At 48.5% G+C, this 12900-nt stretch overlaps 1 protein-coding gene across 2 annotated transcripts in view; it reads left to right on the forward strand.

The window, feature by feature from the left end:
- EPS8L2 (EPS8 like 2) overlaps positions 1 to 12900 on the forward strand; it is a 66876-nt gene that overhangs the window by 8885 nt on the left and 45091 nt on the right. The gene's annotated exons all lie outside the window — the stretch shown is intronic.

The following is a 12900-nucleotide window of genomic DNA, read 5'->3' on the forward strand; positions in this document are numbered from 1 at the left end:
CCTGTGCTCCAGGGCCACCTGCCCCTTCCTTCAAAATGTCCTTCCCAGAATACCCCAGGTTCTACAATGTGCGTGTTTAGGCAAAACCCTGCTTCTGCAAACCTTTCCTTGCTCCAGAGGTGACCCATAAACCTGTAGCTCATGTAAGGATCAAGGTACCCTAAAGACCGCTCAAGCACAGTGAGGAGAGCTACACAGGTTGTGGTAAACACCACCCCTGCTGCCTCCTTTGGCTGCAGGAGAATCCACGTGGCCTGTGTTGGCGTAACCGCATGCCACTCTCCAATAGCCCCAACCCTTGCAAACACAGCTTGTCCACCTGGCATAAAAGGGCTTTCTTCTCCCTCCTCTCCTTTTTGAAGATCACAGGGTGTTTCAGGCCAGAAGGGACCTCAGAAGCTCTCTCATCCAACCCGAAGCATGGTCAGCTCTGAAATCAGTACAGGTTACACAGGGTTTTACTCAGCCTGTTCTTGAAAAATCTCTAAGAACAGAGACGGCACAACTTCTCTGGGCAACCTGCTCCATAGGGCTGATGTTCCCACAGCAGAAAACATCACCTCCATGTCTGTGCACAGCTTTAGTTTTTTGGGACTGGAAATCCCTGGGGCATGCAGAAGCAACTAGTGAAACCTTTCCTCAAGATATTGCAGGAAACTCCTCTCTCCCCTTCCCAGCCTTGCAATCACTCCTGGTTTCTCCCAGCCCAGCCCCCACAGGCTCTCATCCCAGGCCTCTGCTGCAGGAACCAATTATGCTTTTTCCTCCTTGCCCTTGCAGGAGATTAATTTTTTTGTGGCAAGATTGTTAAAACATTTCTGCACTGTTAGATTAGAAACTGCCATTTAAATTCTTTTGATAAAGCCAGCCTCACACATCCTTCTATTCTAAATGAAACAAAGGGAACTTTTTGTTTGTTTGTTTGTTTTTGGAATGCTCTCTCACGGGACCATTCTGGTTACTGTGTAACTGGCTGCTCATGCCGCAAAAAAACCCTCCTGCCAGCCTCATCCACAGAGCTTAGTAGCTTTACTGAAAGCCCAAACATGGGAAATCAACCCAGGTGAGAGATGATGACCCTGTAAAAGCCCAGGGTTCACCTGCAGGCATGCAGGGGTTCCCAGCTGCTTGCACCCCCATGGTGCTCCTTCATGTGCCGGCACAAGGGCTTGTAGGGCTGGGCTGCAGGTCAGATTCTGGAGCTGATCAGGCTGGAAAATAAACCAGCGAGTTAAAAAAAATGCACATGTGGGGGGAGCGAGGTTCAAGCCCCATTGGTTCCTGCTCTAGGTTGGAGTGCTCTGGCATGCAGTTGCTGAGGATGATCAATGAGGTGGTGGCCAGGGACAGCGGGAGGCTGGGAAGTGCTGAAGCTGCTCCTGGAACCAAGACTGTAATTCATCACGGTATGGTGCAAGTTGCTAAGGCAGAGTCAGGACCATTTGCTCATCTTTAGCCCCAGGTTTGGGAGTAAAAATCAAGCAGGAGTTTAAAAGCAGGATCTAGCAGAGTAACGCTGCTGTATCTAGTGGCGTGCCCAAGGGTTAATACAAGGAACACAAGCAGATTTGCTGGCGGAAGGCTCCAAACACTACAGCTCAGTCAAGACCCACACACACGACAGAGAGATGAGTTGCTTAAAAAGAGGTTAGAGCGAGCAGGCAATGAGGGAGCCCAGTTGGATCAGCTGCACTTGTGTCCATCCCCCACGGGAATGCCAGGCACTGACTGCAGCTCTTCCCCTGGCAGACAGTCTGTGGCTCTTTCCAGCTCCGGCTCCTGCACTGCACCTCTCCTGCAGCCGTGGTAGCTCCTCCCCTTGTAGTCATTCATGTGTTCCTCTTTGCAAGGTGGTAAATTTTTCTAGTGCCCTTTCCTTGATGGGAGCAGAGCCCTGCAGAGTCTAAAAGACACAGTGAAGGAGATGCAGGAGACATCTGTCAGACCGGTGAGCTGGAATGTCACCTCTGAGGTGCAGTTTGTATCCTAAGAAAAGAGCAGGGCTCCTGCATAGGGTTTTTGGGAATAACACCTGGTTCTTTTCTCCATTTTCTGTGACTGTGCATCTTGTCTTCTGAATCCAGTACCAAAGCAGGGCTATCCTCAGTTGGGCATGAACGTTTGGTTAAATGTTTTGCAACAGTACATGTTTTGCATCAGCAATGAACATTACGGTTCCTATGGGGACTCTGTGGGAACCCAAAAACCTCAGCATTTTGCAGGTAAAACAAATAAATCACTGACAGCAGAAGCACATTTTGATGAACTCGCATTTCTGCCTTTCAGAGATGACTGGAAACTGATAAATCACAATTTTCCATATAGAATCTACCATGACATACATATGAAAATACCAACAGAAAGAAAGAAAAAAAAAAGCTAGATTAGACTGCTACTAAAAACTGCCCAAATGCTGCCACATGGCCATTTTTTCCTTATTCCCACTCTCAGCAGCACAGCCCGCTCCCCTGCGCCAGGTGGTTGATGAATCCTTGTTGATGCCAGCTGCTAGCACCCTGAGACAGGAGCTCAGTGATATACCAGCAGCGAGCTGCAGTCTGCCAGCTTGGGCATTTATTTCTGTTACATGGGCTGGGCCCTGTTCTGGCTGCCTGTGCTCCTGCTGCGGATCCCAGCATGTGAGCCGGCATCTCAGGGCAGCCCAGGATGGGAGGATTGAGGGAACCAGCAGCAGCCCCTGAACAAGACCCCGCTCACCCTCTGTGCTCGCAGCGTTTGGGAGATGTGTCTGTTGCCTGCATCAAAGGAAAGATAACAGGTCAGAGCCCCAGGTGCGTTCCAAGGGGCTGAATACACCTCCCATCCCCTGCCACACCAAAAACTGATCCGAACCCTGCCACGTCTCTGAAAGCCCAGTTGCCACCAGGTCATTGAGCTGGTGAAACTGATGTCCGCTTGTTCTCCTGCAGTGACACTCAGAGCCGAGCTCCCACGTGCCAAGTTTTAGCTCAAATGAATTGTTAGCAAGTAGCCAAAAATACACAGACAGGATATGAGTAGGAAGCACAAAATGGGGTGGGAAGAGATGGCATTGTCGTAATTAGCCTAAGAAAGCTGGAAAAGCCTTAAACATCAAATGTGATTTTCAAGAGATGAATCTCCTCCCTCAAATCTTCTGCCCCACGCTCCCAGCAAAAACCCCAGGGTGAATTTTACAGCAGGAAATGAAAATTATTGATGCATTAGCTTCCCTAAGCCCCAGCTGCTGTAGGCGGACATTTAGGAGTAGGAAGCAGAGTGAATATACTCTGTATTGCTATATATACATATGCCTAATACACTCTCCATATGCCTGTACTCACTGGTATAGACAGAGGGGGATAGGCTGCAGCTGTCTCCCTTTCTTTGGGGAAAGATAGGATGGTGTGACCTTCCTGCGCAGGGAAATAAGTATTTCTTGGTTCAGGATTTACCATTCATGTTCTACATCTTGCTGCAACCCCAGAGACTTCAAGGTGACCATGCTGGAGACAAACTGAAGCTAAACATGGCCCCCAAAGTGGCTCTCAGCCTAATAACAAGCTTTTCTCCAACGGAGAAAAAGCTCTTGGCACACTGACCGTCAGGCGACATGCCTGAATTTCTGCCAGGCAAGTGAATCAGCGTTTCAGGGAGTGACCAAAAATGCCCTTCCTTTAGGAGGTGGTGGTGGAAACGTCCCGCTGATATCAACACCCCTGTCTTGCTCATGAACCAGTCGGCATGGAGGAGTTCATTTACAAACCAAAGTCCTTCCACCCTTCCTGAGGGTCGGTGAGGGAGCAGCCACACCACCCTGTCACCTTTCCTTGAAGCATTTCAGCCCTGTTTGGGCTGGCACTAGCCAGGCAAGTGATGTCCAGGTTTAAGTAACACAGGGCCTCCTGGGGCTAAAGGCTTTTGCTGGGAAGTAATGTGGAAAACGAATTGGCTTCCCAAAATTATCTGTTAGGCTTTACAGGTCTCCTGTAAAAGCAGTAACAAACCAGGACTGCTAAGGCTAGCTTGTAAGCATTGCACAGTATTAATACAAGGTGGGGTCACAGCGTACTTACACATTAAAGCAATCATTTAATGAACAATTAAGGCACTTGAGTGATTAGCTCACCTACCTATACATCCACAGCTGGCAATAAATGACTGACACCCACCAGGAGCTAGCAAGGAGCACCCCGGTATTATCAGTGTGTTGTCAGTGTGGACGTGGCAGCTGACACTGGACCAGATAGTTTTAAAGCTTCTGGAAGAAGCAGTTTTGCTGCAGGTGCTTTGCATAAACACACCACCACCTTTCAAGTATGGATGTGACAGCCCTGAGCAAATCCGCTTTTTTCCCTTGAAGTCCCACCATGAAGAATACCACTTTGCTGTGTCCTCAGCCTTAACATCACTACGTGAAGCAGCAGGGACACAGCAGGAACCCTCACACCTTCTCCACCCCTGGCCACCAGCCCACGTTGCCCCTCTGGTGCCAGCCTTTTGCCAAGTCTCCCAGCTGTTTCACAAATGCCTTTGAGCCTGGAAAAGCTGTAAGAGAAATAAGAGATATTCTCACTATACAGCGAGGTGCACGTGAGGAACAGCTCTGGGGGTCAGCACTTGCAGTCAGGAGACACGAGCACACTGCCAGTTGCGCACAGGATTTGGTGCTTTGGAGGCGATTCAACGCCCTCCTTCAGGCTGGGCTGGAGCAGAACAGGGTAGTGCCTTGGGCCATTATCCGTCCTGCTCTAGAATGACACACACGTGGAGAGTCACTCCCTATTTTTACTGGCCTGATGTCCGAGTCCTGATTGCTACACAGAGAAAACAGAAAGGATCCCATTCATCGACACAGTCACAGCGCCAAACCCTTCCCCCCTTCTAAAAATCACAGCTACACCCCCCTCGCCAGCAGTGATCCAGTGCCTGGAGTCTAGCACCAGGCTAGGAAAAGGGGATCTTTTTTTTTTTTTTTGGGGGGGGGGGGGGGGCGGGTGTTGAGGAGTGTTGGATAAAGATGCAAGACAGAGATACCTTCAGCATGACAACAACCAGCACATCTCTTCAGCAAACTTTCTGGGTACCAGGCGCGCTACGCCCACAGGTCCTGCCAGCACCACCGCATGATGGCTGAAGCCCTCCAGCCTTCCCAGGCAGCTCCACAGCCAGCACCAGCCTCCCACAGCTCCCATCTGCTGGGTGCTGCTGGGCACAGGGCAAGGGAACAGGCTTTGCTCAGAGAAGAAGTGGGCACAAATAAAAACAGGACAGAGGAAAAAACTACAAAAATACCCCACAACACTCTTCTTTTCCTGGGAAGCCTAGGGAACACGTCATATTTTTTTCTTTCTGGGGAGTGCAGTGACTCACATTACACTTTCTCCCACTGGGGTAGTTTTGAACTAGGGTCTTTTAGTTTAAACCATTTAATGAGCTTTTATACAAAGTACACTTATCTGCCTCCTTCCATCCTTCCAAAAGCATCTATTAATATTTGGCTCATTATTTCTGGGCCTGGTTCTCAAGCTTGCTGAACTGCGGCCCAAGCATAGGTAATGCTCAGCTTGGTACCCCGGCAGGAAACAGGCTCAGCAGACACACAGCAAGCTCAAACCTGCTCCGTGTTTTTCCTCCACCCAGCTTCTGCGGGATTCCTCCAACAGAGAGGAAAAGTGTAAATTCAGGAGCTGTGACTCAGCACAGGGACTCTGCAAACAAGTCTTTCAGAGAAGGGTAGTGGAGTGAGTTTCCAGTTTTTTCCCAAGATCCAAGATCTTGGAGACTGGCCATTTGTGCATTTTCCCTGGGTATTTATAAAGCAAGGCACTGTCTAGACTTGCTTTTGTATTTCTTGAAAGAAGGTTTTACCTTCTGGCAGGAATACAGAAACTTCTAGTTTGGTTCAACGAGCCTGCAGAGCCTTCCTCTCCCGTGCTGAGAGCCTCTAGTGCTGCCTGGACTCCTCACCTGGACCAAAATTAAGGTCTGTTTGCGTATCACCTACGGACTGGAAAGAGCCATGCACAAGCTGTATGTGTGTGCTTAGCAGGACATGGGGGGGTAACTTCCCACAGTCTCTCTAGGCGGTTTGTGAATCTCCCATCAGGAATTTGTAAGGATGGGCACTTCTGCTCCGTGGTATCAGTTTGTTTCTGGGCATTGCCTCCCAACCTCTAGTGCAATCTAGCAGGGCTGTGTGGTCGCCCAGGGACTGCTCATGCCAAGGCCAGCTGCTGGACAAGCCTGTGGGCGTTCCCCTCTCAGCACTGGGAAGTCCACCTAAACATTTTCTCAGGAAATACTTTTTAAGCACAAATTGTTGCTTCTGAGGAGGCAAGTGAACAAGGCACAGGCTACTTGGGTGTGAACCTCAGCAACGGGTATGAATCTTATCCTGATGCTCTGCAATATCTGGGCACAGCATGGAAGGGCACCACGCATAAGGAGCGGAGACTCAAACAAAAAGTGGTAATCGGGGTCCATCAGACCTGGGAGAGGGGTGGCTGTAGATCTAAGGTGCCTCAGTCTAGAAAAGCTGCTACTGCTTCCCCCATGGAGGCTAAAGAACACTTGGTTCTTCTCTGCTCAGACCTGCGCTGACCTGTTGGGTTGGGTTACATTTATCCAGGTGCTTGTCCCCTGGAGAATCCCCACAATGTGAAAAATCGCATGTACAGAACAGGGAGTGTTTCTTCCAGACACCCAGCACGTTGTACCCGCTGCCTGTGACTAACTGCTGTAACATGGTATGTGCTATGCACACCCTAAAACTACACATGCATTCATGCTCACCTCTTCCACAGGGGCTAGCATCTTCCCAAAGTGACCTGTGATCTCGAGTGCCTCCATCACCACAAAGATAACTTGAAAAGCTGCCATGGGTGGGAGGGAGGAAGGAAAGAAGAGCAGGACTCACCACTTCCCAAAACTTGGGGCACTGTAAAAACATTTCAAACAACACAGACAAGAATGGGGACTCCGAGGGTCACCAGAGAAATACCGGTTCCCCTCTCCAGGAATCCCCAGCGACAGGTTAAATCGATAAAAGAGTCATGAAGTTCTGACTTGGTCCCACTGAACCACCATGATTTGCAAGGCCTGATTTGCAAAGACAGGGTTTGGAAATTCAGATGGGACAAGATCCTTGCTTCCTTGCTTTTATTAAGGAGCAGCAACAACAACAACCTGTTCATTTGTTTGGCTGGCAGCTTCTTTGCTCTGGATTTGGGTTTCCCCTGATGCTTTCTGACTAACCCAAAGATGGTTTTCTTTATGAGTACATGTTCTTGGTAGACATCCTACTGAGCAGGTCTGAATTTCTTTTGGTGAGCCCTGACAGGCATCCTTACTGGCAGGTTCAGAAAAGCAACCAAATCAGGAGAAGGGTGGTTTCATCATCCGGAGGCTGGGCCAGGACACAAGACACCCAGGTTAAGTTCTCAGGTCTGCCACAGGTTTCCAGGGTCCATCTCACAAGCACTTTTAGGGATCTTTAGATTGTGTGAATTTAGCTCTCTTGGTGCCACCTGAGGAGCACTGAGCACCCAGATCCCAGTGCCTCACCAACATCTGAAGGGCGTTCTGTTAGTGGACTGATATGGGATTGTAGTCTTCCTATCTGCCAGGTCCTTCAATACGATGGCAGTGGGCAGGACAGATGACGGGAGTCAGCGGGATGCTCTCAGGGGCTGGGGACACTGCCTGGAGCACAAACAGCGCAGGGCACTTCTATTGCGGTGCCTGTGCTCCCTTTGCTCGTGTGGGTACAAGCAGACTTAGCTTTGCAGGACAGTCTGTCAAACAGCTTTCACTAGCGTGACATTCCCTTATGAAAACACTCAGCAACCCTAACAGACGGCGCTTTGTTGTCCTGGGAAGTTTAGATAACATCATGTGGTCGCCAGCTAATGTTTCTAACCAATGCTTTATGTTACTCGCCGAGCCTTTTGCTAATTTAGCATTTCTGCCTGACCCATCCAGTTAGCACAGGCTACACACAGAGACAGCAGCACCCTCATAATACCTGCCCCCTCCTATCCCAGGCAGGACCCCCAGGCAGTGTTTCCATTGCATTTATTTCACCAGTGCCCAAGTCCCATAAACTACTTAGTGCAAAGACTTCCCTCACCACGTCCTTAAGCACTTCACACGTGCTCCAGAACAGAGCCACTGTTGACGCAGAAGGCTCAGACACAACTTATACGACCAATGTGATCAAGTTAGTGCCACTTTATTAAAAGACTTACAGCAATTTATACTCTCAGCAAAAGATACACACGCTACGTAGGCTTTGTTATGTAAAAAGTGATAGGTTAAAACTACTCATTCACACGCTTCCACCTCCCTTATGATTGGTCCCAGTGTGGTACCCACACGCTGCTCCCCCCTTGTGCGGGCATCCTGTTTTTTCTCATCTTTCTGTCCAATTCTCTTATCTCTCTGTGAATACAGAGCCTCCTTATCTCCCCTGGCCTTGCACATGTCCTTCACAACACCTGCAGCTTGTTAGGGCTGCAGCCTGTTATTACAACCAAGTTATTCAGTCTGGATTGCTCATAATATGCCCGTTTTCTTCCAGCCACTCCACAAGCCATTCCCTACCACCACCTTTGGGCTGACTTGATGGGGCATAAGGGACATTGGCATCATTCCAGGTGATCCAGCCTGGTCAAGGAACACTTTAGCCTACAGATATCAAACCTTATGTGACCCCTTTTTGTGACACAGCAGTTAAGCCATCAGTATGGGTACCATGGCTCCAGGTAGGAAAACGTTTCAAATACTAGCTCATGGGCATTTCAAAAGTCCTGTCACACAGGGCACACCAGAAACAAAGACAAGGTCTGCTGGAAATGAGTTAGAGCATGCAAAAAAACCCATACTCCTAGGTGACTGGGCAGTTTTTAAGGTTTTGAGGTTTTTGCCATATCTTTCTACTGTTGTTCCAGCAAAAGCTGTTGTGTTTTGATCAGCATTTCCCCACTGCTACAATCATATATCATAATGGCCTCTGGCACCAACAAACCTTCCCCAGCATGCTCTACTTGATCACAGTCTTAAGGGTACTCTTAGACCCATGATGAAAAACACTCACATACTGCTATTGTTATTCAAAGTGACAATAATAACAATAGCCCTAAAAAAGACACTAGTATTCCATAATTTCAGGTTGTCCAATCTTCACCCAAAATCCAGAATTTTTCACAATCCCTTTCCATGTGCTACAAAAACAAAAATGTATGACCCACAGCAAACAAGGACAAAGTGTACCTAATAAAAATAATGTAAAGCAATAGCAGTGACCGGCCCAAAGAGAAGAGAGCACTGTTATTCTTTCCCCCTCCCACTGCACTTCTCCACCCTTGCAACATTGCAGCTCGCTCTTCAAAGAAAGTCAAAACAATGCATGGCCCGCTTCCATTTGATATAAAAGTACCGAAATGTAGCACAGACAACAATGCCAGGCTCCTATCATGACTGTGTGTCTTCAGAAGGATATTTGACCTCCAAGGATAAGATTGTCCGGAAAGTCAGGGAGTAAGATTTCCTTTGTTTTAAAGTACAATAAGACATCACCCACCTCAACAGCACTGTCCGCTGGCCTCCCTAAGGCACATGAGATCTTCTGGCCTGGGATAGGTCATGGAGCCAGGCTTTAGACAGGCAATTAAGCTTCTCCTGTAAGTCCCCCCAGCCCAAATGTAGTACTGCCATCTGCCCCCACAGCCACTATTTGAGCCCGGCGTAGCTGCTAGAGCCCCTGTCCCATTAAACACTATGCTCATGGCTTAGCCAGCTTGCTTGGTGACCCATGGAGAAACGCTGCCCTGCACCATCAACAGAGCAGGTGATGGTCTCAAAATTGGATTTGATAAGGGTGAGCCAAAGGCAACCCCTGCACAGACACACATCGCAGGCTAAATCTGCCTCTCACTTCCCCTCCTGTGTAAGGAGGAGAAAGCAGCCACACCCTGCAAGGGGGATAAGAGGGAGATCAGGAACCCTCTAATCAGGGACACCTAAGCCACAGCTGAAATGACAGCAAGGAGAAGACAGTGTGTCTGTCAGCGGTTACAGGGTGGTGGAAGCTCTTAGGGATGCCCCCATGGGGAGGGGGAAACTTGGGGAAAGCCAGCCACTCGGTTGCAGCCTCATCTCATCTTTCACATCACGTCTTTGGCTCTGCCTGCATTTAGAGGTGAAGTACTCTCAGCCCTTTCTTCACCTTACTCGATTCTAGTTGTCTTTCAATTTAGCAAAATTATAAAGTATCATCATAAAGTCTCCAACCCCTCAGAAATGTTGTCCATCCATCTGTCCCCCCATTTACCAGCTAGGAGTCAATTAATATCAGGCAATTTAAAGTGAATTAAGAGCTCTGGCATGAGGCTCTGTCCTGGTTTAACTTGGCCAGCATCACACCACACCCTCATTTCGATTAACACAAGTCTAAACACAGACATGGCCCTTAATGCAGCAGGGAGAGCCAGGCAAAGGTTAACTAACAAAAATAGCATGAATAAATAAAAAGAAGGGAGCCCAGCAGGATAAGGACCAGCTGACTTGGCAGGCGCACACACATCACTTCCAGTTGCATGTCCTCTTTCAGATACAAGCACCCTGGAAGGGAGGGCAACCTTCCAACGGCACTGGGAAAGGGAGGGAGGACACTGGGGTTTGCTGCATTACAAATGCCGAGACAGACCAAGGGTCACTCAATTGGACATGTCAGAAGGAGCAATTTATAATCAGCCCCTTGCTGAAATGTCAGCAGCGCTAATGCATTACAGCTTCTGCTTGGCCAGGCAGAAGACTCTGGAGCATCAGGGTATAAATGAAACTGCAAGTGGCACAAAACCTTTCTGCTGTTTTGTGGGTGGTGGGTGTTCCCACCGCACACTTCAAGCAGCGTGTGGGCAAGTCATTCTGACACCTGTGGGGTCCAGTGGTGTTTCCACCAGCCAAGGTACCTGGTAACTTATCCTGCCTTCCTCTAGGGATAAGCCCAGCTTATCCCGTCAGTACTTACTTATTAACTACCATGAGATAAAGAATCGGCTCATTTTATGGCTGGACCCGCTTCACCCTCAAAGCTGAGCAGCAACCCCTGCCACTGCCATGGGGTCTGCTCCTCTGGCAGCCACAGAGGGCTTGACCAGATGGGTTCCTCTAAAAGCAGGGCCAGTCTTTTGGGCAGAGTTTGTCTTTTGGACAGAGCTCATGAAGGAGAAACAAAAACCAGGGTGACCTTGGCTGCACCCCTAGTTCCTCCTGTCGTTTCATGGCTGGGGCCTGGGCGCAAGCTTTGAACTCCACAGGCCAAACCGTGTGGCACTTACCTGCTGGAGTAACCTGGATTTCAGTCCATTAAGGACACAGCCCTGGGGCAGCAAGTGAAAGGCAGCCAGAAATATTACATTAATATGCAGAAACATTCCCAACTACAATCACCAGCCGTGGGACTAAAGTGATTGGCTGCTATAAAGTAAACAGACCAGAGCTGGGTTTATTAGAACGCATTCCCTCTTCTAGGTATCTTATGCTAATGCACACGGAGATCTGGGAGATAGGAACAGTTTGAGGACTGTAAAAGGAAACCAGCAGACAGCTATTAACAGAGGAAAAATTCACAGGTACCCAAGCTTGGGCACAGGGATGGGTTTTATTACACTCAGGGGGTTGGCAGAACACCAAGTTTCTATTCTAATGTGTATATGAATTTGTATCTGTGCGTGTGTGGATGCATGTGCACAGACTTTAGCATCAACTGCCAGAGACGAAAAGGAGAATTTAATATACTAGCTACAAAATGCACTTCACTGTAATTTCTAACAGCATCTCACTGCTGAGGAGTGTTACTGTGACACAAAGCAGGCTGACAGCCATAAGGCTGAGCCCAAAACATGCTGGGGTCCTCCATACAGCCTGTGTGTACACGTGTGGGTGTGTGGCTGCACAATGCTGCAACAGCATGCAACTGTGCAGTGTGCACACAAGCCGTCTGCTTCACCTGGAGAGCTGGACCTCTGCAAGCCCTCTGACAGACACGCAGTTTTGTTAAGATCTGTGAGAAAACTCTGCATCTGTCCTCACCTCAGGCTGAAACACATTGAGCAAAATACCACAAATGAGTGTTTCAAACACAAGGAATAAAAACGTCAGCAGCTCTGCTGACGATACAACAAGCCCTGCAGCAGAGACAGTCAGCCTCCAGAGGGGAAATCCCAGGTGCCAGGGATGGCACTGAAGTGTTCCCTGGAGATTACACACACTTTAGCCTAAACTCAGATAAAAAAACCTTTGCAAGGTAGTTCCACGGCCTGCCAGGGATGGCTGTCACAGTGGCCCCACAGCACATGCCAAGCACGTTCAAAGGTCCCCTCACAGGAAATCCCACTGAAGACACTAATGAATTTCTTCCTTCTGGCCAACAATGAGTATTTTAAAGCCCTATCTTTGATTTCTGACAACTTTATAATGAGGTGAGCATGTGCTAACCCAGGCAAAGCACAAAAAAGGTGCTGAGTGCCGAGCCCCCAGGCAGGTGGCCTGCTGAACTTTTAAAAAGTGAATAAAAAAACATGAAGACTTTGTTTTGGCTTTCTTTCAAGTCATGCACTGGAGCAGATGTTAATACTTTGGATGCCAATACAAAGCATCCCTTGAGGTTCTATTATACCTTGTTTTCCCTTCTTTTTTCCTCCTTGTAGTTCTGCTCTTAGACCAGTGACTGGATCTCCCTCACATCTTCTTTCACATTATTTATAATTTTCATCTGAAAGAGGAGGGGGGAAAAAATAAATATCTGTGCACAAAGTCTGCCTGCCTCTCACCAAGCACTCAGCCAAGGCAGTAAATGTTTCTCAATCCTTATGTTGCCAGTGAAGCAGTAATCACAATTATCTCATTTTTCCCTGT

The sequence above is a fragment of the Falco biarmicus genome, chromosome 10 (assembly GCF_023638135.1).
Source record: "Falco biarmicus isolate bFalBia1 chromosome 10, bFalBia1.pri, whole genome shotgun sequence".
In the NCBI taxonomy this organism is placed as follows: domain Eukaryota; kingdom Metazoa; phylum Chordata; class Aves; order Falconiformes; family Falconidae; genus Falco; species Falco biarmicus.